The sequence below is a fragment of the Erpetoichthys calabaricus genome, chromosome 12, assembly GCF_900747795.2.
Source record: "Erpetoichthys calabaricus chromosome 12, fErpCal1.3, whole genome shotgun sequence".
NCBI classification, from domain to species: domain Eukaryota; kingdom Metazoa; phylum Chordata; class Cladistia; order Polypteriformes; family Polypteridae; genus Erpetoichthys; species Erpetoichthys calabaricus.
The window spans coordinates 38,534,763-38,561,947 of NC_041405.2; the positions used below are offsets into that span (position 1 = coordinate 38,534,763).

General features: G+C 36.5%; 2 protein-coding genes across 2 annotated transcripts in view; one reads left to right on the forward strand and one right to left on the reverse strand.

Annotated features, from left to right (window-relative positions):
• Nucleotides 1–27,185, forward strand: part of LOC114662093 (monocarboxylate transporter 8-like) — a 1,225,996-nt gene that overhangs the window by 1,009,875 nt on the left and 188,936 nt on the right. The gene's annotated exons all lie outside the window — the stretch shown is intronic.
• Nucleotides 1–27,185, reverse strand: part of LOC114663066 (actin-binding protein WASF3-like) — a 129,086-nt gene that overhangs the window by 101,148 nt on the left and 753 nt on the right. The window lies entirely within an intron of this gene.

Here is a 27,185-nt window from a genome sequence, read left to right on the forward strand (position 1 = left end):
GTTAAAGTCCTTGGGAGATGCTAGACGGCGCTGTGTAATGCTATGGCACCGGAAGTACTCCTATGTCCAAGAAGAAAGAAGCTGCCTCACCTTGATTGGGGAGTCAGCATTAGGAGGCAGAGGACAAAGCTCTTTACAGGAGTTGGAGAAAGAGAGGAGGAATAATATTTACTTGTGTTTGTGGAACTTTGATTGTACTTACTTGTTTATTAATGTACTGTGATTAATAAAATGGAAAATATTTGAAGTGACTGTGTTGGGTGTGATTGTGTCTGGGGTTTGGGGCTCGGTGGTGCCCCTTGCTCATTACATAGCATAATCCTCATAGGACAGCAGTAAGAATTTGCCATGCTCCTAAGGCTGAAGGTCTGATCTTGATGGATTCTTCACTTTCCATTTACCAGTGTTCATCATATATCATCTTCTGATGAATATCTGACATCATATCTTAACACTTTCATTTTCTGTCTTCTGTAATTTCTGGCTCATCAGATAATACTCTACTGTCACAGTATTTGTCAGCCTTTCAAGCATAATTGATCCTTCATTTGTTTTTCCCGCTTAGTTCACCCATCACACAATTTCTAAACATGAAGGTGTAAATTCTGCGTTTAAAAATGGAAAAGAAGCTGATGTGCAAGCTTTCATTCTCAAACATTTAGCTTGAATACCATCTGCAGATTCCAAGATGCAAATTAAGGTCTATATCCAATCAAGACGTTTGGATTCACAGATGTGCCTCCACCTTGACACCATATTGTTAAATGAGTTAAGAGGTTAGATAAAAGAATACACCATAATTTAAATTAGACTTAAACAATAGATTATTATGCGTCATTTGATAATGTCATCTTTGGTGTATAGTTAGAACAATCTATCGGTATTTTATCCTGCCGACTATACTAAAATTTAAATCTATCTATCTATCTATCCTGCTCCACTGACAGACTGAGGAGATCGTTCCTCCCCCAAACTATGCGACTCTTCAATTCCACCCGGGGGTGTAAACGTTAACATCATACAAAGTTATTGTCTGTTTTTACCTGCATTATTATCAATCTTTAATTTAATATTGTTTTTTGTATCAGTATGCTGCTGCTGGAGTATGTGAATTTCCCCTTGGGATTAATAAAGTATCTATCTATCTATCTATCTATCTATCTATCTATCTATCTATCTATCTATCTATCTATCTATCTATCTATCTATCTATCTATCTATCTATCTATCTATCTATCTATCTATCTATCTATCTATCTATCTATCTATCTATCTATCAGGAAGTCTTAAGGAACAATTTCTTTAGGATCATTGTCATATGTGGAGAATGTGGGATGATTTTCAAACGTGTGCTGCAGGTGCTAACACCCACTCACCTAAGCAGTCATTTCAAATACTCCTCACTGCAGTCTGCAGAACTGGGCAGGGCTGGATGTTTGGAGCAATGTCAATGACGCCCAATCCCAGTCTCAGTTGTCTACACTGCTTCTGCCACTCCATTTACACTCTGTCCTCATGGCAACCTGCTGAATGGGTCACAGCTTCATCTGCAGGCTGCGATAAGGTGGGCTTGTACGTTCATGTGCTGTGGTTCACTCACCTTGTCACGTGTGTTGCTCACTGTATGTCCTTGGCATCACATCTTTAAAATAGATCATGAACTAATTAGAAAAGCTCAAGAAAACCAAAAATCCACTCCTTTGTGAAACTAGAAGGGATAAAGTCTAGGTAAAGAGCTATATTAAACATTATTTAACCTCCTTATTGTTATGCTTACCTCCAGAAAAATTAGTCAGAAACATTACATTTTTCTCAACAATAAAAAATGTTACTTATGTGTAGCAGGTACATACATACCAAAACATCAAAATACAGTAAATACTGTAAATACTGTATGAAGGTATATCTAGTGTCCACTGCTGTACTGATGCAGATTTAGTGAACATCCTTCATGTGACATGCTTTAAATCAGCCACCAATGCTCAGCCTGATGTTGCAGTTGGGACAGTAGAAGCGTATATCTTTGTGCACTTATTTTGTGATATTTTTTCAGTTCCTTGTGTACGAGAGGGTAAAATGTCAGCGTCTGACATGCACAATTGATGTGACCCTTGTGTTATTGTGGGCTACCACAGCACAATGCTTAGTGACTTCCACATTTTCCTGACACAAACATTGACAGTTGCTGCATTGTAAACAGTGCTTCGGGGGCTAATATCATTCTTGTTATTCTATTTGATTGCAATAATAATAATAATAATAATAATAATAATAATAATAATAATGATGATGATGTTCTAAAGTGGCTCCAAAATCCGTACTAACCCTTACTCTCTCTTCTGTTCTTTTTCCAGTTTTCTGTGGTGGTGATCTGCGCCACCACCACCTAATCAAAGCACCGTGATGTCCCTACATTGATGGATTAAAGACCAGAAGTCCACGTGACCGTCATCATCAAGTCCTTCCATGAGAACCCTGAATACAATGAGGATTGATTGAGGTCATTTATGTTAGGTAGAATGCCCTGAGGGGGCTGGGTAGTCTCATGGCCTGGAACCCCTGCAGATTTTATTGTTTTTCAAGCCATCTGGAGTTTTTTTGTTTTTTCTGTCCTCCCTGGCCATTGGACCTTACCTTTATTCTATGTTAATTAGTGTTCTCTTATTTTAATTCTTATTTTGTCTTTTTTTTCTTCTCTTTATTCATCATGAAAAGCACTTTGAGCTACATTATTTGTATGACAATGTGCTATATAAATAAATGTTTTTATTGTTGTAAAGTGGCACAGTGAATAGTGGTGCTGCCACATGACTCCAGAATCCTGGGTATGAGTCCTGCCCCTGCCACCGGACATGGTCTGTGTTGATGATTGTGTAGGATCTCACTGTTACAGTCCAGTTTTCATCCTACATACCCAAAGACATGCAGTTTAGGTTAAATACCAATTCAAAGCTGGCCCATGTGTATACATTTGTATTTGTATGCTGTATGCATTTATATTTCTTTGTATACTAGGGGGCTTCGCCCCCTGCTCGCTTCGCTCGCCAACCCCAGTATTTGGTTTTCCGGATACACACTTTCAAGATAGTTTTTTCTTTGAATTGTTGCTATTTCATTAGTTTTACTTTTATTTCAGAACTTCTGTAAAAACAATATTTGTAATCTTGCGAGTCCCAATATGCTGAATTTTTTTAATGAGGTCAGGATAGGTTTCTCTGTTTGGAATTTCAGCATAGACAAAATGATCTACATCATCAGCAGTTAATAATTTTTTTTTACAAAGTAACAAAGTAAGTAGAGTTCTGCATTGGACTCCTGTCTGTAAAGTCGTGCTATTTTCCTCTCACAGTTCCAAAAGTACATGGGGTTACCAAGGTGATACCCCAGCTTTTCTGTAGGTTTTTGTACAAGGGCTAGACAGAACGTTTTTGACTCCTGGGGTAAATTTAGGTTTTTAAATAAGCAGACAGATAAATATATATACATTAACAAAGAAACCAATAAATGCATGTGCGGTAAACTCCGTTTTTGAAATTCTCGAGATTCTTTATTTGTCACATGGATAGTTATACAGGACAACACGCAGTGAAATGCATCCTGATCCGCTTATCAAAAACTGTGCAAAGTTAGAAGAATATCAGTTACCAAAGTTAGACTGGTGCATAGTTAAATGAGGCAGTTTATTTGTTTGCGCTACTGCGACCTTAACTTTTTTATATTTTCTAATTTTCCTACTTTCATATCCTTTAACTTACTCCACATGTGTATAGCGCCAACGTTTTTTTTTTTTTTTTTGGAGCCTTTCTAATTTCCCTGGTTTCATAGTCTCTACCCTGCTCTGCTTGTGTTTAGAGCCAACGTTTGTAAACATCTCTATGAAGTTCTGCTTTGTCATTTTACTCACTGTCATTTATTTAAGAGCCGGATTGGACGTGCTTTTTTTTTCAATTCCTCTTGTTCCGGGCTGATAATTACTTTCCTTATTTTCTGAATTTGCACCTCGATTATTCTTTTTTGCTCTTTTTTCTGTCCAACGCATTTGAGTCTCTTTTCTCAGCGCTTTTCTTTCTTCTTCGTTTAATCGTCGATGTTTTATTTCTACCCTATTCATTTCATTTCTATCGTATTGGCCTTAAACACTTTATATGCACTGAGAGCCCTGGAGCTGTGTATGCTGCGTGACTGCCTTTACACTACTGATTTGTTTTTTTTTTTGATATTGCTTGTAAGTAGGGTGTGTCTTGCAAGACTCTTGTTCAATGTTCCCGTGAGACGCACCGTGGCAGGTCTCTTTCGTCTCGCGGGTCTTTAAATTATCTTCCAAGAAAAATCACGTATCGTAGACTATCAGGACAGGGGACAGGATTTCTTTTTATAATAGAGAGATAGAAAACATTTAATTTTGGGTCTCTAAGCAAAACAGGAGCTGTTTGTCTGTTAGTATACATTGGTACCAAACAATCATGATGCTCTTAAGAGATCATTACATTATGGTTGAATATGTTTTTGGCTTGTAAACATTTGTGTGAAAATTAAAAAAATTGAAAATCTACACTGGTTCCTTCCTTTTGTCCTGCATCAATGGGTGGGTCACTTTGCTGTTGGGCTACATTGGGCACTCTCACAAATGATCACAAGCTTGAATACTCTCAATTCTAAGCCTTTGTACTCTTTCATTGCCTCCTATACCTTTGTATCTTTTATATTTGTGATTGGACATTTAACGCAACTGTTCTGAAAAACATACCTTTCATAATAAATGAATAGAAGAAGTATTGTAAGAGCTGGTGCTGGGAGGTATACCAGTTCATACCGAAAAACATTTTTTATTTTTGTTATGAAATGCATTTTTCTTATACCGCAACACTGGTTTAAATAGCCTAAACAACGTTCGGAACGTGGCACAGTGGGAAACTGTTTAAGGGGGGACCTTTTTCACTGCTACACCGCTAAACATGCATGCAACAGAGTACATGCATTAGTGGAGGTATTGAGCAGTGAAAATGGACAGAGAACATTCTGAAACTGAAACTGTAGCAGACGATAAAGTTGAACATGATGACACAGAAGAACTTTTGCCGAAAAAAGGAGTCATGTCTGATGTCTGGAGATAATGTGGACCATTATTATTTTCAAATGTGTGCATACTGTTTCTATATTACTGGATAACACTGCAAGCCAAGTTGTACTTGTTTTATTTTTTTTTAATACTGTGTAATGTACCTGGGTACTGTGTAATAGTGTGACGATGCCAATCCCCTCCAGATCCCCTCTCCCCACATGGGAGTCTGTTGGACCAACACCGTCGATAGTTATGACCGAGACAAGCTGCAAATTTCATTGAAGCCAGGGGATGGTGGAAAGTGCTCAAGTGCTTTTATTTAAAACAGTCAAAAGTAAAACCAAAAATGTCCATTGTGCAGTGTTCCAAAAAATACAATACCCAAATAAATAGCAAATCAATAAAACCAGTGAAACGTGGGGATAAACTCCATAATAAATAAATCTGTTAAAATAGAGGTTAAAATGCAGTCTCTCTCCTCACCCGATCGCAGCCCACCACCTTCTGTCTCTCCGGCTCACCCATCACTGGCGTTGCCAGCAGAGCCTCTATAGCACAAACTTGTTTTTGCCGACCCCCGTCTTGGCTGCTGCCACACTGCGCAGCCAGACCATCTGAGGTCGGCACACCTCCCATCTTCCTTCATGCTCACATGGTCGCCCCTTGTTTTCCTTCCCCCTATCCTGCCAGCCCATAAATATATATCTCCGTGTGCGCAGCACCTTAATCACACGCCGCAGGAAGCCAATGAAGCAATTGAGAACGATCGCACCACACGTGCAGATGCGACTTGCCCCAATTACCTCATCAACTCCTCGCGGTCGTGCAATCGTGCCCATGGAGACTTTTCTGACTATTTTGATTGTCTCCTGATCTTTCTATAACCTTTGAAGAGCATATGAATATTTGACAGAATGACAATATTTGTCTATATTTGTGTGAACTGTTTGCTTTGAATTTTACAAAAATTTTTAAAACAAAAATATTTGGATTGTGGAATTATTTGAACACGTGTCACACTATTACTTGAGTTGTTCTATGAAGTAAGCTAAACCTGCAAAATCTCAGAAATTTTAGACAAGCACAGCTACAATTTTTTGTCAGAATACTGCCATCAAGAGGATGTTTAATTGGAAACTACCATCTGAAGACTTGTGTTTAGAATTTTGTCAACAAAAGGAAAAGAACTGAGCTAATGAGTTACTGTGCTCTTCTCTTCAATGTATGCATGATTAGAACTGAAAGCCAAAGATGCTGTATCCATATTAAGAGACTGTGATATAATTTAAAGGCATTGTGGACAATTTTTTCTGGCCTAGGATAAAGAATATTGACATGCCTTTGCCAAGTAAATAAACGTCACAGACGTTTATGCTGTTGCAAAGCTGTTGCCTGGAAATGCTGTTCAGTTACTTGTGCAGTTTTAAAGATGTCCAAACGAATCCCGAGGGAAGTGAAAGGGAGCAATCAGATTACAGATTCAAATGTGGATCAATTAAATATTCTTAAGGATCATATAAAGAAAAGGCACGATCAGCTTTATCTGATCTTATGTCTGAAATTGAAAGCCTTAAAGGTGATCCTGCAAATTGTTCCACGATAACAAAGCTGTTTGAAGCAGACTTTTGCAATAAACATGGTGAATCTGAAGCAATGAATGAAAGGATATTATCTTTAATGACTAAAGACAATGCACATAAAAAGCAATGTCAGTATTTTATACCCAAATCTAAGATTTTGAATCAGTGTTAGAAGAATGGCATGACTTCATGAAACAAACAAAATTCTTAGTCGTGAACCTAAGTTAAGTTAATGAACAGTTATGAAATCAACTTTGTGAGTTACAACTGAGAGATCAAGTTGGCACAAAAGCCAAAGCCCCATAAAGTTTTGCAGTTAAAGTGCACACTCGAAAATAAACAATGCTGCTTGCCATCACAGCCAAATGCTGCAGCATCATCACCTTCACTGACAGCCACACTTAAACTGTCAGAACTCAATGGAATTTTTCAAAAGCTTCAAGAGTCAGAGACATTTAAAGCAGAAAAGAAGGAGCAACCAATGTTTAACACAGGCAATGATGCGCAGAGTGTCAGAAACAATCTGCATCAGTTCATGGAGAACCAAACGGAAGGTCAAAATGTAATAGCTGAAGAAGCTACATTGTTAGTCCAGCAAGAGAAACCATTAGCACCATGTACATAAGTTTCAATATTTGATGATGATCCTCTGACATACAGTATATACCTTTCATAAGGGCATTTGATTATGCTATGGACAATGCTTTTGAAAAAGACTGAGACAAACTGCATTTTCTTGAACGATATACTAGAGGGTGGCCACAAAAGCTTGTTCAAAATTGTTGATTTCAAAAGTATTATGGTAACGAACTCCGAATAGTACATGATTTTGTTGATTTCTTAAATGGAGAGGCAGATATTATTCTGCACACTTTACTTGGAAGCTGCACACACACACAGGAGAAAAAAGAAAAGAAAACAAGAGAAAGTTTACTCTGAAGAGTGGCATAACAAGAAGCATATTTGCTACTGGTTTTACCAAAGCTGCTGAAAAGGGGACTCATGACACCCTGGTCAAAAAGACTGTGACAGCTGTCTGTGTAATTACAAAACATTGTGTATTTTGCAGGGACAAGCACATTCTTGTTGAATGTAGTAAAATCAAAGAATCGCCATACAAAGTCAGAATTGGCTTTTTGAAATCTAAAGGTTTATGCTTTTGGTGTCTCAAACAGGGGCATCTTGGTAAAAACTTACAAGAAAAAATGAAATGCCATGTATGTTCCCCGCAGCAACCAGACATCCTACATATCAAAAAAGAACATGGAGCTACATCCTGTAAAGCTGCATCCACTAAAACTACATCTACTAATGAGGAAAATGAGAGGGGAATCTGTGCACTTACTGGGGCCAGAGAAGAATATGTAGTATGTGTGGTCCTTGTTAAGGTAAAATATAAGAAGTGCAAAAGATATGTAGAAACATATGCCTTTATAGACTCTGGTAGCACAGTAACAATTTGTACTGAAAATCTTCAGAGAGAGTTAAACCTTCATGGAAGAAGAACCTAATTATTCCTCAGAATAATGAGAAATTGTTATACTGATTCAAGAATCATAACTAAGGCTGACTAAGAGCAATATTTTATCAGATTTGCAGGTCAAGACTCAATGATAATGCATATATTGATTTCCCAAAGGTGTACCTGCAGGTCACAATTCCAGTGGACAGAGGAAATCGACAATGGGTGGAGGACATTGTAGTGGACGATCTTATCTTGTCTACCATTTAAAGATTTTTTTAATAGATATCAACAACACCAAAGTCTTCGAGCTGTGGCAAATCATACCGAGCAGAGGAAATGGACTTCATGCTGTGAAGACTGCACTTGTATGGATGGTTGGTGAACCATAAAAAGAAATTGATGACCTCGCAAAACACAGTGGTAAACTTCTTAAACATTCAGTCAACAGAGATAGAAGAAATGTTGCACCAAGAGTACAATTCAGATTTTCCAGAGCGCAGTTATGAAGAGAAAGAAGAAATGTCGCAGGAGGACATCAAGTTCATGCACATAGTCTCAGAGTCCGCAGGACTGGTAGGGAGCCACTACTGTTTAAATTTGCCATTTTAAAAGATGAACACTTAAAATGGCAATCAATCACTGTATTGCAGAACAGTGTGAAATTGGACTCAAAAGAAAACTAACTAACTAAAACTAAACACAAATTCAGATTTACACAAAGACTTTCATGAAAGACATTGAGAAGAGTTACTTCATCGAGGTACAAAAAGAAAGCCTGAATTGTAACGAAGCCAGGGTGTGGTACATTCCATATCATGGTGTGTATCATCCAAAGAAAAATAAGATTCAAGTGGTTTTTGATTGCCACCTATCACAGGACTTCTCTTAATAAACATCTACTGAAAGGCCCCAACCTAACTAACACACTCATTAGTGTCCTAAGAAGATTTAGACATGAACCAGTGGCATATATGGCAGACATTAAATCAATGTTCCACCAACTTAAAATTCCAGATAAGACACTTATCTTCTTTGCTTTTTATGGCCTGAAGATAATATAAATAAAGACTTGGAAGAATTTAAAATGGCAGAACCTTTTTTTGGTGCTACTTCTTCACACAGTTGTACTTCTTATGCTTTGCATAGAACAGCTGAAGATGCAAGAGACATATTTCCTGAGGAAGCAGTGAACATTGCTCAATAATTTCTATGTTGATGACTGCTTAAAGTCTGTTGCAACAGAAGAACAAGCAATAAAAGTGGCAAAAGATCTCCAAGCTCTGTGCTTCAGAGGTGGATTCCACCTGATCAAGTGGTTCAGTAACAGCAGAGCAGTCTTATTGTCTATTCTTGAAGAAGTCAGAGCCTTTGAACAAAAGGATTGACTTAAGCCATAGTTTGCTCCCAACAGAATGTGCCCTGGGCAACACACAGTGCACTGAAACGCATAGTTTCAAATTTCAGATAAAGCTACAAAATAAGCCCATTCAAGGAAAGGTATAATATCTGTTGTCAGTTCAGTTTATGATCCCGTCTAATTATTAGCAACAGCTATACTGCCTGCAAGCTTCTCTGAAGTGACTTGTGCAAAGAAAATGTGGATGGGATGAAAAAGTGGAAGTCAAGCATATTCAGAAATGGAAAAAATGGATGAATGACTTACAGTAACTGGCAAACTACAATGTGAACAAATGCATCAAACCTGCATGGTTTCTAATTGCAACGTCAGCTCAAATGCAAATGAGATGCCAATCTCGAGAACATGGAGGAGATACCAGGAGATAGGCTGTTACACAAGATGAGTTGGGGGATGTGTGGGCCAGACAATGGCATGGATGAGATTAGAGACACAACAAACCTTCTTCTGACGGCACATTGGGATATGCCATCCTGGAGGAGCTGTACTACCTGTGCAACCTGTATCGGATGCAGGTATTACCTTATGCTACCAGTAGTGACAAAGACAATAGAAAAATTCAAAATGTAGAGAAAAATCAGTCAGAAAAGATAAGCAGAGAGCGACCTTATGTGGCCACCACCTGCAAAACCATTCCCTTTTTGGGATTGTCTTGCTGTTGCCTCTCCAGTGCACCTGTTATTACTTTCATATGTACTAAAGCAGATGAAAGTTGATTCACAATCACTTAATCTCCCTAACTGGACAGACTGAGATCCCTGAAGGTTAACTGACTTGGTGTTAGATTGTGATGATTAAGTATTCCCTTATTTTTTTTGAACAGTGTATAAACCTGACCTTAGTTGCTGCCACCTGCATCCCTATTATTGACAGCAGCAACTCCATTTATCTAAACCAGAAGCTTTAATGTGTGTGTTTTATTTGTTGTTGTTTGATTTTATTAAAAAATATAAATGGAAAGGCACCATATAAATAATGTATCATTGTTATGATTATTACTGTTATTAATCGAATTTAAATAAATAAATAAGTTAAATTGAAACGAACTTTAACTCTTTGGAGTGATTGTGCTCCCTGGTATATTAGTTGAAATCTAAGTCACAAATGATAACAGTTAAAATCAAATTAAATCTGTGTTCTGGAAGTAGTCAAATTTTTACTGCAAAAAAATTGCAAATTCTTCTATTATTAATCTGTATAAACTAGATATTACCTAGTAGTTCATCTACACAAGTATAAATTATTTGCTATAATCTTCTTTACTAAGATCTGTAAATGTAATATTTCACACAGTCATAAAGAAATTAATTCAGCTTTGTCTGCACAGAATTATTTTATATAGACTCTTGTGGGTTTACAGAGGAAACATTTCATATAAAACTAGTTCTCACCCGCGACTCCACCTGTGTAACAGTGAAACAGTACTGTGAGGAGGGCCTTGCCCGGCTCCCTACTCCTGACGTCACACTTCCCCCTCCCCTTGGCCTGCAGCCTCTGTCTCAGATTAGCGCGAATATAATGCTCCTGCAAGCAAACTATGATTCTTAGCATGATGAGAGAAGTCGCAAAATCAACCGGAATGTTCAAACAAATTATAGAAAGAAACCCGATCTAAATCAGTTAAGTAGTTCTCTTGCTAGCTAAGCGGAGAATACCCTGTGGCTGGCGCGTGAGTGAGAAGGGCCTCTCCCACCTCTCCTAGGCCCGCTGTTTGTTTCTCGGATTCGCACAAATAAATCACTACCACAAGCAAACTATGACACTTAGCGCGATGAGAAAAGTTGCAAAATCAACCGGATTGTTCAAGCAAATTATAGAAAGAAACCCAGTCTAAATACATTAAGTAGTTCTCTCGTGAAAAGCAGACAAGACAGATAGACAGACGTTGGATTTTATATATATATATATACACAGATATTGACTTAGTTCATACTAAAAAAAAAAACGTAATTCTATTTGATACCCCAATTTATTTGGAAGAAAAAAGGCAAATCAAATCTGTCTTTAAGAAATTCTGTCTCTCATTACTTTGGACTTTTATTCACAAATATGAAGGCAAATTCTGGCAAAAATGTTAGCTTCATGTTTAAAACATTTTTCACAAAGTGATCTTTTCATATATTTCCCCAAATTGCCCCACTTTATTGTGTAAACTCACTAAAACTCAAAAAACCTTAGTATGATGACTTTTATGCATAGAAAGTTTCACATTTGGAGTTTCCTAAGCATAGGTCATTACCAAATGAGCTTTGGAGTTATTTTTATTAATATGATAAAATGTTTTTATTCATTGATATCTTCTATTTATTTATGTGTTTTCCTTTCTTGTTTCTTGTTTTCAGGATCTCCTATCAATGCTGTCCACACTTTTTTAAGTAAACAGTACCACAAAGTTGTGTACAGATTCAAAGAGTTCTCACCTATCTTTTAAGTGGATGCTTAACTGGCCACAAAATAAGAGCACAGTTCACTCTAATTTCACAAGGTTCAAAACACCTTGTTATCAGAAACCTTCTGGGAGGTATTTTTCGTACGTGGCTTAGTCGTTTAGCCGGATGAAATTGGTGACGATTTGGCCTGATCCTGGATCTGTTGGTTTTTCGAAACTCTTGCTGGAAGTGTTGTCATAGCAACACATCCTAATCCTCAAACCTGCTCGGAGCAGGTTTGTTCTACGTAAACAAGGATTAGTTTACACACGTAATCAGTGACGGTGCCTGGAAGTCATCCAGTCATGGCTTCGCTGTTCATGAATAAGCGACCAATTGATATTGGTGTGCAAATTATACGAAGAGAATTTCATATAGAGAGGGTTTTGCGCGATTGGCAAGATCCTTTATTGCTCCTGGAGGAAATTCTTTTCGAAAGATACCGCTTTAGCCAAGGGGGAATATTGTACCTCAAAGATTTATTAGCACCTTATATTCGACGTCAAACTAGGCGAAGTCGGGCTCTCACAACCACACAGACAGTATGCATTGCTTTGAGGTTTTTTACAAGCGGCACTTTTTTATATACTGTAGGCGATGCGGAAAATCTAACTAAAAGTGCAGTTTGCCAGGCAATTCGTAAAGTCTGTTTGGCTCTGAAATATTTCCTTCGGTTTTCATAGTGTTTCCTGGACACCTGCGTGTGCAGACAATAAAAGAGGCGTTTCATGCCATTGCAGATAGGCAATACACAGGCGAAAACACCCACAGTTCCATAAAGAATCTCAATCAGCCTAACATTCTCATTACCAGGATTTCCAAATGTGATTGGGGCACATGGGACTGATCACAGTAGAGTTTGATGAAACATTATTTGGAAAATGTACCTCTCCTCCTGATGAATAATCAGACACAGTGTGTCTCATCAAATATTTGACCTTGGTCAATATCTCATTGGTCAGGCACAGGTTCAAGGGATATGACATTCCCTACAACTGACCCAACAAAAAAGAGGGGTATATGGAAAATACCTATGGCACACATGGAGGACAAATATATGCAATGACCATCCTTTACCTGAAATGAAGTGACCACTGCATCCTGCCACTGGTTCTGAGGAGGAGCTTCCCCCTGGAATTCCCTCAGAAACAGGGCGATGGGCATTTTGCTGGAGAGCCAACTCTTCTGCAGGGGTTTGGTCTGGACCGCGTGGACCTCCACCTGTTTTTTGCTTGTCTGCCTTTTTATTAGCTTTAAAATTAATGTTTTTTATATTATATATGATTATTTACGTCAACAATTCTTTAAATAGTTATATACTAATATGTACCAGTTTGAAGTATATTCTTGTACTTCACTTTAACCTGTTCCCATGTTCTCCTTGTGCTCACATTTGATCTGGAATTATAACATATTAAATAATAATTAATCTGACACATAGGAAATGAAACGCTGCATTCAGTAAGTACAATGCACACTACTTAGTGTTTAATTTGTTGGCCACTTTTTGCCAGCCGTCTTTTCTGGTCTGGGATGTTTTTGCAGTGTTACCCATTGTGCATATTAAATCTTGAAATTCCTCATGTCCTTCGAATAAAAGGTCTTGCACCTCGTGTGTGAAAAAAAAATGCGCCCGTTCTTTCGTCATTTTGTTACAGCCTATCAAAGACTTGCTGATCGTGTTTTCTAGACTCAATATATATGGGCTTTTCACTCAGCGTGGGTGCGCGCATTCATCTCGGATGATTAGATCCAGCTCGACTAATCTAATACACGGCTGCGTTTGAAAAACCGACCTATCCCGGATGAGTGTCACCGGCATTAATTTTTCCAAGATGAGGCACCTGATCTCAGATAATTTATGTGACGTACGAAAAATACCCCCCATAACACAGAATTAGGATAAGAGTGGAATAAAGGCTATAAAGGGGGTCAATAGCCTTTTAGGTAGACTGAGAGTGGCTGCACTTTTGTAGTGTTGTTTTTCAAAATTTATACTCCATGCTGATGTGTAGTTACACTCTTAAGTTTACATACCCTCTCAGAATCTGTGAAGTATTGGTCATTATTTGGAAAATATAAGTAACCATGCGGAAATCTTTCTTCTAATTAGGGAGTGACACACACAGGTTCAAATTAAGGGTAATTAAAGGAGAGTGTTCACACCTGTAACCTCTTTGATTGTAATCAGTGCCTGTGTATAAATAGTCGATTTAAATTCAGGCAGAGCTGCACTGACATTGCTGAATACCAAGCCATGGGGGAAAGCAAAAGAACTATCAAAGCACCTGCGAGAAAAGGATTTGTATAAATCAGTAAATCAGAGATCTGAAAATGCCTGTAAGTAGTGTTCAGACTCTGATAAAAAAGTGGAAAGTTAGGGGTTCTGTTGTTACCAAGCCACAGTCAGGTAGACCAACTGAGATTTCAGCCACAACTGCCAGGATCATTTGTCAAGCTGCCAGTAAAAACCCACAAGCCACTTCAGCTGAGATATAGGCTGCTCTGCAAACAAGATGCACAATAAGGAGGTACTTGAACAAAAATGGTCTGCGCGGTTAAGTTGCTAGAAAAAATGCTTCTGCTGTGCCAATACCACAAAACAGCCCACTTACACTATGCCAAACAGCATCTAGATAAGCCTCAAAACTTTGGAGTTATGAGACCAAAATTTAACATTATGGTCACAACCATAAACACTGTGTTTGGAGAGGATACATCAAGGCCCATGACGAAATGTACACCATCCCTACTGTAAAGCAATGGGGTGGATCTCTGATGTTCTGGGGGTGAGCAAAAGCGGCACAAGTAACTTAATGAAAATTGAATGCAGCATTTTACTGGACAATTTGCATTCATCAGTCCGGGAGCCGCACATGAGACGCACTTGGATCTTCCAACATGACAATGATCCAAAACACGAGACCAGGTTGAGTCTTTGGTGGCTACAACAGAAAAAAGTGAAGGTGCTGGAGTAACCCTTACAGTCTCATGATCTCAATTTCATTAAGCCACTTTGGGAAGATTACAAACGTGCAGTTCATGCAAGACAAACCAAGAACTTACAGGACCTGGAGGCTTTTTGTCAAGAAGAATGAATAGCTCTTCCACCTGAGAAAATCAAGGGCCTCATACACAACTATCACAAAAGACTGCATGCCATCACTGATGCTAAAGGGGGCAATAAACAGTAGTAAGAACTAAGGGTATGCAAACTTTTGAATAGGGACCATCTCATTATTTTCCTTACTGCTATGTTTTGTCTGCAATGCAACATCAGCTAAACTAAGGAACTGGTTATTAACTTTTTCTGTATCAAATTCACTATTTAATGAGCAAATGTGTGGGGTGGTACACCACTACAAGAGTTGGAAGTCCGCATCAGTAATAAGCTGGACTGGTCTAGTAACACAGTGTAGGACAGATTAGCCTCATCCATTTTACCATGCTGGAATCCAAGTCCTGGCTTGGCAAACTGTGGCCACACACTCTTATCACCAGCTAAAAGTCTCATGTTGCCTGACTGGGCCTCCCTTTGGAATGCAGCCTTATGTGATCAGATGATCGATTCCAGACCATGTAGCAGCTAGGGACATATCATTCAAAGGCTTGAGATGGATTCAATTCTGAACAAAGGACTATAAATCCAGGGTGGGTAACACTGATGGACAGTACTTTGCACCAGAGATCAACCGAGAGGATGGGCTTATGTGCACCAAAGAAGCCAGTGACACAACATCTATGCCTCCCTATAAAAATCCATGTAACTCTTTAACTAAATGCTCTTCTCTCACTACGCTACAGCTTGACTGGGCCAGCAACCCATAGCCAGAGCCCAAAGCTGGAAGGGTGTGGCCGCAACAAAGGTTGAAGCAATTCCTTTACTCCAGAGGGCGACTGTGCTGGACTGAAATGGTACTCGTTTGTACTGGAGGACAGTAGCGAGAAAGAAGATACCGTACGTAAATCACATGTTTTCCTTGCTAACAAAGGAAAGGCTAAATGGGCATTCTTTTTAAGACAGTTCAAGTTTATAATTTCTTATTTTCCAAAAGAAGTACATACAGTAAGTGTTATTCTAGCATAATGGTCCCAAACCGCTTCAAAATGTTATTTGCCATATAAGCATTTTAGCAGCGAGTAGTTTACAAATCTCCTGCATACAGCAGTTTTCAGGTGTTTTTAGCCAGATACTTGTTCCATTAAAATCAGTGGTAATGCTCATAAAACACTGGTAAAAGAAAACAAAACAGAGTTTTTGGAAGTGTTTTTATAAGAAGTGAATGTTTCAACCTGAATGAATCAGCTCCTTGAAACTACAACTTACAAGAATTCAACCAAAGTTATAGGTATACATTTTGTTTTAATCAGGTTAAACTTTAGTACAGATGTTTTAACACATAGGTAAGAGTTGTAGCGCAAAGCTCTTCCTCACAGCACCATGTGGGATTTGCATGTGCCGTTGCATTTTGGATTGATCAGTATTATTAAGCATATTAAACTGAGTATTATTACCTGTTTTAAAACTGATTTCCCAAAATATGTTACTGATACTTCTCAATTAATAAAATACATTTAGTCCTTTGTGAAGTAAATAGCATCCAACCCTAATCCTAGTCCCCGGGTGAACACTTACCTCTGTGCCATCAGATCACACTATTTCAAAATGTATTTATAAAGTATTTAGCTACTTTATTAAAACATTTCAGCTACTAGACTGCACAAAGCACGCTCTTACCTGATCGGTGTACCACATGTACATCTTACCTTACACCCAGTGCAGCTGCGCTAAACACTGGCTTCCAGTGACCCTAAACTAGGCATATAAAATTAAGTTCAATTCTTTTTAGTTGATTACCACTGTTTATGATAACCAGTTCCTCTATATCTGTTACTAGATGACCGAAGCACATGTTTTCATGATGTTGCACTGAAAGCACCAGGTGATTTTTGCATAATAATATAACGATGTTTTTCACATATCACTACTTATTACTAATACTGCTTATTGACACCGGTGTGTAATCCTGGAATTTTTCAGAATGCTGCCTACTTCATAGAGAGGCCAGAATTGCACTCTAGACTCCCTTTGCTGCCAAACAGGGTGCAACCAGTATTTGCACAATGAAGACAACATCTGCTCTTCAGTATTGTAATTGCTAGGATTGAAAGCACTGAAGTCATAAAGGACATTCTGGAAATACAACAATCACTTCACAACATAACAATACCTCAGAAACTACAAAAGGGAAATTATGTCAATCATATTTTCCTTGTAAAACCCTTCTTTGAAAATGCAGGAAAAATGAAACATGCTCAAAAATACCTGAAAAGCGCCTGAAACGTGTGAAAATTCCTTGCAAAATGACATAAAATGATTGAAAAATGTTGAAACCTACACATGAGATTTATAACATTCAAGTGTGAATAGACCCTAAAGGCTGATTGATGCTTTATTGTGTCAACTTGATGATGTTCAGTTTAATGATGAACATGAACCAATAGTTTCCAGTGAGAATTTCCGGCAGCTGTTGATATGAAAGAAATTTTTGATTTAGAAAGAGATGTTTTAGAATATTTTGATATATTGTATACTAGCTCTTGATGATGTAGCTTCATAATTGCCATTTACTCTAGACTTTTTATAAAGGAATACTAGACTATCTGGTAAGTTTTTGAAAACTTGATCTTTTGTTAAGAAATTACCGATTGCCTAAGTACTGTAAGTAATATCTATTTTTTTTAACTTGCTTATCCAGAAAAGGGATGCTGGGAAGCTAGAGAGGGTGCCAGTCCATCACAGGATGAACACACACACTAGGACCAGTTTAACAACACCAATTCATTTAACCTGTATGTTTTTGGATGAAACAGGAGCATCCTGACATGGATAGAATATGCAAACTACATGTAGGAGGAACTCAGGATGTGAATTCTGGTCTCCTTGTTGCAAGGCAGCAGCACTACTATTAAGCCCTTGTGTTGTTCTGAACCTGAAAATGATACAGAAATTTTGGAATCATACCAAATTTGTTCTATAGTGGATTATGTTGTAGCTCTATGAATATAATTCAGCTTCTTGTACACAAGGGAAGCTTTGAGCTCTAACTGATGGGAGCCTGTACCTGTGTGCTCATGTCTTCCTTGTAACTGAATTGTACTGAGAGCTGTAGGCAGCACTTGGCTTGGGCACAAAACTTAATAAATACAGTGTTTACCCCTAAGACTTCATTTTTGGTTGCCACTAAGGAGTCATGTAATACTTTTTACGATGGCATCTCCCATTTAAATGTTTTTTTTTTTTGCTGTTTATTTTCAGCTGTCTAAAAAATATGTGAGTGTGTTTCCTAATAAAGACTATCAGAAATAAAAGAAATTCAGCAGGCAGGTATGTAGTAGGATTAAATTATTTTTTGACAATAATGCTTCATGATTTTGATATTTTGTTATTTTTTTTAATCTTGTCTTATGATCAGTTATAGTTTACAACAGGGTTTTGAAATTCAGAGAATTCAAATTTGTTGTTAGTTTTTCTGTTTTAGATTTGGAAAGCTAGATTAAATTTCATTTGCATTACGTTTGTTTTTTACTCTATGGCTACTTCATTTTCCATGGAAATCGCCACTTTGTGGTCCCATTGCCATGACATGCCAGTGTAGGGTGACACAGTTTACGGAAGATACTCATCATGAAGTCATTTACTGTAAGTAATACTTTATAAGCCGGTGCTGTGTGATGGGCGACATCCAGGTTTGGAGATATTTAAACATAAAATACTTTGTATGTGCTGTCTTTTCTGGTTAGGTTTTCCTGTCTTTGAATACTGGTTTGTTACACTGGTTTGTTCCTCACTCTTTTGTTAATAATATCCAGCTAATACATAGTGTTTATTTTCCCTGTGTTTTGGCAAAGCGCATATTGAAAAATCAAAATTATTAAATTTAGTTTTAGTTGGGCAGATGTTGCTAAACCAAAACAAGGTAATCTGGGAAAAGCTCTTAAATGTGGAGAGGCAGTTGAGGAGATCAGGTTTAAAAGTTTTTTTCATATAATGCAAGGCTGTATTATCCCAAAATGTTTAAGCAGTAGGTAATTGCTCAGCTTTCAAATCCTGGCTGAAGACTCACTTCTTCAGTTTAGCATACCCTGACTAAAGCTGCTGATTAACTGTACAGACTGCATCTCTGTTATTAGTCATTAGCACTAAAACGTAAGTAATATGATAATTTGTTACTAACCCTCACCTATTCTGTTTCTCTTCTCAGTACTCAAATGTGGCACTTGGTGCCACTGCCCACTTGCCAAGCTGTTCTGCCTGCCTATGGTAAAGTCATCTCTGATGGAGGATCGTAGGAATCGTTGGGTAGATGGGTCCTTTCATTGGATTGGCTGGCCCAGCGCTGTCTAAGCTGTGGAATGGCAAATAAGGCGAGGCAGATTGATGTATGAGGTCTCCAGGACTCTAAACAAGTCCAAATCATATTATGTAATATCATCTACTGTTGAATTCTGCTCTGTACTTGTAATATTTCCATTGCACTATTATACTGTATTGAGGATTACTTGTGTTCTGTTCTGTGTATTGTATTGTATTTATCCCCTTTTTTTGACACCCACTGCATGCCCAACCTACCTGGAAAGGGGTCTCTCTTTGAATTGCCTTTCCCAAAGTTTTTTACATTTTTTTCCCTAAAAGGGTTTTTTTGGGTGTTTTTCCTTGATCTTCCTAGACAGTCAAGCCTGGGGGGCTGTCGAAAGGCAGGGTCTGTTAAAGCCCATTGCGGCACTCCTTGTGTGATTTTGGGCTTTACAAAAATAAATTGTATTGTATTGTATTGTAATTGAAGAATAGTCCATTGAGAAACTTGTAGATGCATGGTTCCAGAGTACAACACTTGTAACTAAGGGATAGGCCTTGCTGTGTCCATGCCATGCAATGGCTTGGTGAATATCATACTATGGACTACTGAGTTGTAGTTGACCAAATACAATACTTCCACTAAGTTTAAAATACTAAGTATAACACAAAACAAATTGAAACTAAAATATAACTTCTCCATTAAATTACAGCTACCCAGCCTCCCTAATACTTTAGCTTATTGTCATAACAATGTTAGGTTCATGAAATTTGATTTGGTGAAGCTCATACAAATAAAATATGAATACACACTTACAACAGAAGACAGCAGCAATTGACATTCTCTAACAACCTCCAAATAAGCTACTTAACAAACACATGAAAATTATTGTAGAAGCCTGTGAAGGTCAAGATGTTAAGTACATGCATTTCACAATCTGAATATAAGAACTACCACAAATTCTAGTAGTGCCGATCTTATTTGACATAATGCATTTATTTATGAAAATTACATAAATATTAGCTTTTGAAATTTCATGGCTCAATAACCAGACCACCATTTTTAGCAAACAAAATACTTCTCAAAAATTGTGTATCTTCACAAGTCTTGAAAAGGATAACTTGAAAGTACCAGCTAACCATCTTCAAACATTTGAATATATATTATGTAATATGTTTAAAAAACAAGGGCAGAAATATAAATGTTTTATAAAACTATAACATCAGTGTATAAGATTATTTTTTTTAGGAATCTTTATTTCACTGTAGAATTAAGTCTAATTTTGTGGTTTAACTTGTCTTAAAGCAAGGCCAGCTATGCAAATTGATTAGCTGAGCATGTGAATTTTGCACTCAGCCTTCAATAGAATGATGTACAGTAGTCATACCAGAAAAAGTGATAACTTTTTTCAGTTTTTTCATTGAGATATCAGGAGGCTTATTGACTATGTCTGATATAAGATTTTTGTGATGTCTAGTAGTGAATGTAATTTGGAACATAAGCTAGACATGTGGATGTGACATTGTTGATAACAGTGGCCAATGGTCTATAAATATTAGACTCCATTACAGGTATTTCATATGATGTTTCCCATTGGCAACTCACTGCTAGTGAATTCTCACTGAGTGGTTTTGGGTTCAAAAGGCTTGATCAGCCATAAACTAATGTTAGTTCATTTTTAGCGATGACTCCCATTTCCCAAATTGCGTTGACGACCATAAATGTCTCCGGGGGTCTATGGTGCAACCTGGATGACATTCTTCAAATAGTGTACCGTTAAAGCAATGAATTTCATGGAAAGGGAAATGCTGATCAACATTTTTTTGAATGTGCCACAAGATGCCATTTGACAATAGTGTCACTCTGTCATAATGCATGATATCTTGTGCCACTAATTATGTAGGGCTTAAATGATACTAAGAACATGTAGTTCTGTTGCTCTTATTTAAGAGTTGTGTCATAGTCAAGTGTTGTTTCTTCTATATGTCATTTCTCATTTGAATTTGTCCACTTTCCTGGGTGCAGCTATTATATTTATCAAAAAGTATAAATGATATGGAACAGATTTTTGTTAGATATGCTGATTAATCGCCACTGACACATGTGATTAACACGTTAACAATTTCTGATATTGATTTTTTTAATGTAACCCTTAAATGTGTTAATTTAATCAGGTTAATTTGGCCATGCTTCACATGTTGTTAATGAAGCAGCAGCAGATGAATTCAAGACAATTAATACTAGTAGTGGGTCACTGGCACTTGATCCTTTCCTATATTACTTTTCTGATAATGATCTTCATCCACACACACTAGTAGAGTTGCCACTGGTCTCTTATAATATGGGATAATCCCATATTGGAACAAAAAATGCTGCATACCATATTCAATCAATAAGGGACTTAATTAGTCCCATATATTCATGCACATCATTTCATATTATACAGTACACAAGCTCTTCAAAGTGCAGTGAATAGCATAAGAACAATTAAAATCAAACCAGTTACACTAACATAGAAGATAGACAAGCACCGTGGGCTGAGTGAGATTACACATTAGAGTTTTTATTATCCTTGCCATTATGCTTCATTTACACATTGATATTAAAAAAATATAAACAAAAAAAAAGTCACATTACACAGTATAGCAGAACATCCACAACTAGACGGTACACACTGTGATCTCTGCTAGTCCACCAGTAAAAGAGATCTGATTGGGAGATAGAATGTCAGCGGGTCAGCCCTGTGCCTAGCGAAGAATGCTTTTGCTCTAAAGCTTTTTTGATCACCCATTGAGGGATATGTGACCTGAAACAACACACTGTAGATGCTACCCATGTCCGAGCAGCTAAAAATCAGATGACGCAGACTGGCATAGCACAATTCCTTATATTTCATCCACACTTCCCCTAAAGCAAACATGGTATGTTGTTGTTTAATTATAGCTTACTTAATGCAGCCTACATTAACAGTCTACATCAGCCTATATTTATACTGTAATGTTAAATACAATTAGGCAATATTCTGGGCAAATTGATTATTCTAATATTTCCATCCACTTTGGGCTTAAGGTTATGATAGTTAGACTTATTTCATAATTCATAAATAATACATTCAATAACATTGTGCAATTTGAAACATTAAAATAAATACTCCTAACAGATACATATGTGTTTTTTTGTAGTCTATCCTTTGCTATTTAAAAGCCTCATTTATACACCTTTTCAATCTAATTAATGACTCCTCCTCTCCATATAACAGATGTGGAGTTGACTTGGGTGTATCAAGCAGTTAAGCACAACCTGAGCTCTAACAGCGTTAACTGTGCACAAAAGCTGAACCGTGATTTTATGTTTCTGTTTTTAATATTTAATTGCTTGTGTAATTGTTAATGATTGTTCTATGTTGTCTTTTAGCACAGCAATTCAAACCATATGTACTGTTTTCTCCAAATATTATAACAATCCCCAGGTTGTATTTAGTGTTGTTTCTGTTACGCAATACTGTTCAATAAACTAAATGGAATAATTTATTATGAATAGGGAATTTTGGATTAGAAATTAATCATTGAGTCATTTCTGCTTGATAGAAACATATCAATATGTTTGAAGGGAATATTGTAATTAATATGCAGTTAATTTCAATTGAAAATTTTAACCATGCGATTAATTGCAATAAAATTTTTTTTTTGAACATCAGGTCAGGTAGGTGCGTGGAATCTGCACATCAGCCCTATATTTTTTTAAAAAAGAGTAAATTTTAGAACTTTGGTCAAAGTAACATGCTTTCACAAAAGTAAATATGGAAATTGTAGTTTTGTTTAAAAATGTGAATCAATCTTATTTAACAAAGGAAGAAAACTATCATATGTTTGACATCCCATATGCTGAAAAGTATAACATTTACCTATGTAATCTACATTGCATTGTCCTGCAGCACAGTTCCAATCAATCAATCTGCTTAAATTTAATCCAGTATTTTGTGGGCACGTATTTAAAAATCTGTATCAATCTGTATCAGTAGGCAAATACTTGCAAGTTTTGACTGAAATTAATAAACAGTTCCAGAACAACAAACGATGAAGTAATTTTAACATTTTTAACAATGATTAGTAGATCATGCAGCATATAACCCTTTTCTTCCAAACATATTCATTCCCAGCACAGCACATGACAAATTATTCAATTTACAGATAATTATCATAAGCAATTAAAACAACTTTAATATAATGCTAAAATAACATGATTTTCATCTTTTTGTTAAAGAGGCATAATTTGAACAACATTTATAGAAGATGTATGGTTTCAGTTATTTGAACACAATTGTAATGCACAAAAAGACATCCTACAATTTGTTTTTTAACTGAGGTGTAATGTTTTTTTCCGTGTTTTAAAGTTTCTGTATGCTATTTACCTAGGAATTCAATTTTGTCACACAATAATGGGGACATGCATTTTTCAGTACTAGTTGTGTTACCTGGCTTCACCCGAGAACTTCTGTAAGACGATATGAATCAGTTATAGTGTTATTGGTTAATTGGGTGTATCAGAAGTACTACGTAACTAACTAAAATCCTGCTACGGACACTGTGTGACCATGAGCAAGCCACTTCACCTGCCTGTCTGCCCACTGGAAAAACAAAAGAACTGCAACAAATCGTATCTCATATGTTGTAAATCATCTTTATAGGCATCATCTGTCAAATAGTAAGTAATAATAATATTATTAGGACACTGCAGAAAATGTTATGCACAGTTTTCCAACAGTAAGATGTTCCAGCATTAGATCTATTTCTGCTAGTGACTTTGCTTTTGTTGATGGTCACTGCCAAACAGAATTCTACAGGAAAGTGTATTCGTTTGAACTGAAACAAGTAATCAGTAGGAATAATATGAAATATGAATATATATTATTATCATTATTAGATGTTTATGATTTTCATTTGTTTACACCATTCACTCAGATACAGAATATTTTTCATCAGTTGTATGTAGTCTCCCTTTAAAGTCTGCTGATGTAAGTGCATATGCAAATCAGTGCTTGAAGTAGATAGATATACATAAGTGCTGGTACCCTAAGTGTTACACTAATATATTCACACTAACAGTGAATGGTTCAAAGCAGTACCTTCTAGTGCCACAACACAACTTCTGTGGCTTCCTCATTAGAAATGTAAGTGCCACTATCTAAGACCAATGTTGGGTTAGTTTTCTATTTATGTGTCATAATCAAAGAGCCAAGGTGTGAATTGGGTTATTTTAGGTCTGCCTTGGAGACTGCAGTGCTGTGACTCGAGGCTGAAAATCGACGGGGTGGAATGGATAGCTGAGATGAGAAGGAAGAGGCCAATAGCAAAGAGCATCACTTGTTAATCACTGAGCTTTGCATCTTCCTTAGCTTCACTGAACTTTCTCTTTTTCCTGTCCAGGACACCAGCTCCTCTTCAGCCATCTGTCTACCCTATTGGATAGTGGTGCTATTCACGTGGCCCGTCAATTGTTTCTGCTGTGTCCTTTGTTTGAATAAAGCCTCATCTAAGTGCAACACAATAATGTAAGTTAGCATAATAGTAATAAATTTCAACAAAAAAAAATTAACCGACAAATATAAAACATCTGTTGGCTAATTTTCCTCAACACCAAATTATAATTATATACGTCAAAGCATTTGGGGTTATGTGCAGGGAAGATTTTACCCCTAAATAATGATATATTGAAATGTCCTTTCTTACCAGATTCCTAATGCCCTAGATGTACCATCTGACCAAATTTGAACTAAAAAGAAATTGTATTTTTCTTGAATGTGTGTGAGTGAGTGAGTGAGTCAATTTTGCTTTATATATATATACATTTCAGCAATGTATCGTAGCTCCCCCCATGTAGAAAAGTTACATTTTCCCCACCTCTGTAAGACAGTTAGGCTGGTAGATTTAGGTCTAATAAAGATCACTATCTGCTCAAATGGCCAAACTAATCACTGTATTATTTGGATGGAGCTAACAAAATCAATAGACATTATTTTTAAAAACTTCTTAAACATCAAAATGGATACTGTATAATCGTAACATATAAAAAATATCATAGGACTCAAAATTTAATGAAGAAATAGTTATTAACCTATTAATATTTCAATGTATTTAATATAGGTCAGTTTTGAATTTTCATGATGGTAATTTTATGGGTTTGCAGTTATATAAGTTGAGATAAAACACAAAACAACATTCAATAAAACACAAGAATACTATGTGGCAAGTAGAAACACTTCAGGATTAATATTAAACCAATATTATATGTATACAGCTAAGCTTTTTACTAAGTTCTTAAATTTCCTCATAGCTTTATTATAGCCAGATTGAGAATTCATGATTTTCAAGAATACATTAAATAGAATTTCATTGTGAATGAGGTTGCAATTAGCATCTTTTGACATGTTTTATCATTTATTGTTGGTTACTTTTAATTTTAGAATAGCAAATATTTTTTGCTCATACTGTAGCATATAACAGCCTACCTAAGCTTCTGTGTTAAATAAAAAAGACATTCTTCTTAGACAAGGCTTTTAGAATTCTTGCTAAATTTATTGGAAAACTGTTCTGTCAAATAATAATTTATGCAGACTACCAATATTTTTCACCTCGGTCACATTTGAACAATCTGCTTTCATATATACTTTCCTTTTGTGAACCGTTCACTCAAACTATCTTGACTTGTGTTTTTCCACTGATAGGCAAGAATCTACATTCTACGACTTTGAATTGCCTCTGGAATTATTTTTTATGATGTCAGAGTAGTGACCTCTACAGCTCTAATGAGTTCTGAATTGAAATCTGAGCTTTACTTGTGAAGCAAAGATGATAGTATTTTTAGTATCTTTATTACGGTTTATTTGGCATAAGGCATTACTGTATGTGTATATGTGTGTATTAATCTGCCTTGGCAAACCTGTTATTTAAAGTCAAACACCCCACCCTCTAACCCATTCCCATCATTATAGCAAGTAAGTAGTGAGTAAAATTTGTATTATACAAAATCCAAATCAAGCAACAAACCAATTATCTGACCACATGGGAAATAAAAACACAAGATCAGTGAAAAATAATTATATTCTAGGTATGAAATTTAAGTCAGTTATACTCCCTACCTCCCTACCTACCAGCCATTTAGGCCTAAAGCTGTTAAAAAACCAGAGTGTAACTGTCCAGCAGCCGAGCCTGTCTTGAAGTAAGAGGGTGACAAACAGGTGCCCTAGTGAGCAATACAAAATATATGTTAAAAATAACATTTTCTGCATAAATATATACAGTGTACTATATACAGTATATATATATATATATGTATATATACTATATATTTCATTGTAGCAAGCTTTTTACTTCTTTATTTGTGTTTGTTCATATTAGGGCACCTTCTAACACTATAATATTAAGGTAATGAAAGATTCAGAAATTTCAGTAGAAATTGCTGTATTAACTTTCTTGAGTTCAACTACAAGGTTAACACTTTGCATTAATCTTGACAACTATACACTTTATATTAAAGTTTGTAATTATGTTTGCAAATGTCTAATTTTGTTTAGCAAGTTGCAGTTGTTTATTGTGAGACTTTCATACTGTTTGAAAATGGATAACACAAGAGTTACTGTCATTGTTGGCATTTAATATGAATATATTTATATGAATAAATAATGTATATCGAAATCAGAAACATCTAAAAAACCTTGCTAATCTACATAATTTGAGAATTCAAGTAATATAAACCCATACCTTCTAAAATCCCTTTAAATACACACTGTAGCCTTTTCATATGTGTGTTCTAGAACGTGTTAAATTTAATTTCTTGCTGATGGACGCAAGTTGCACGCAAATATATACATAAAT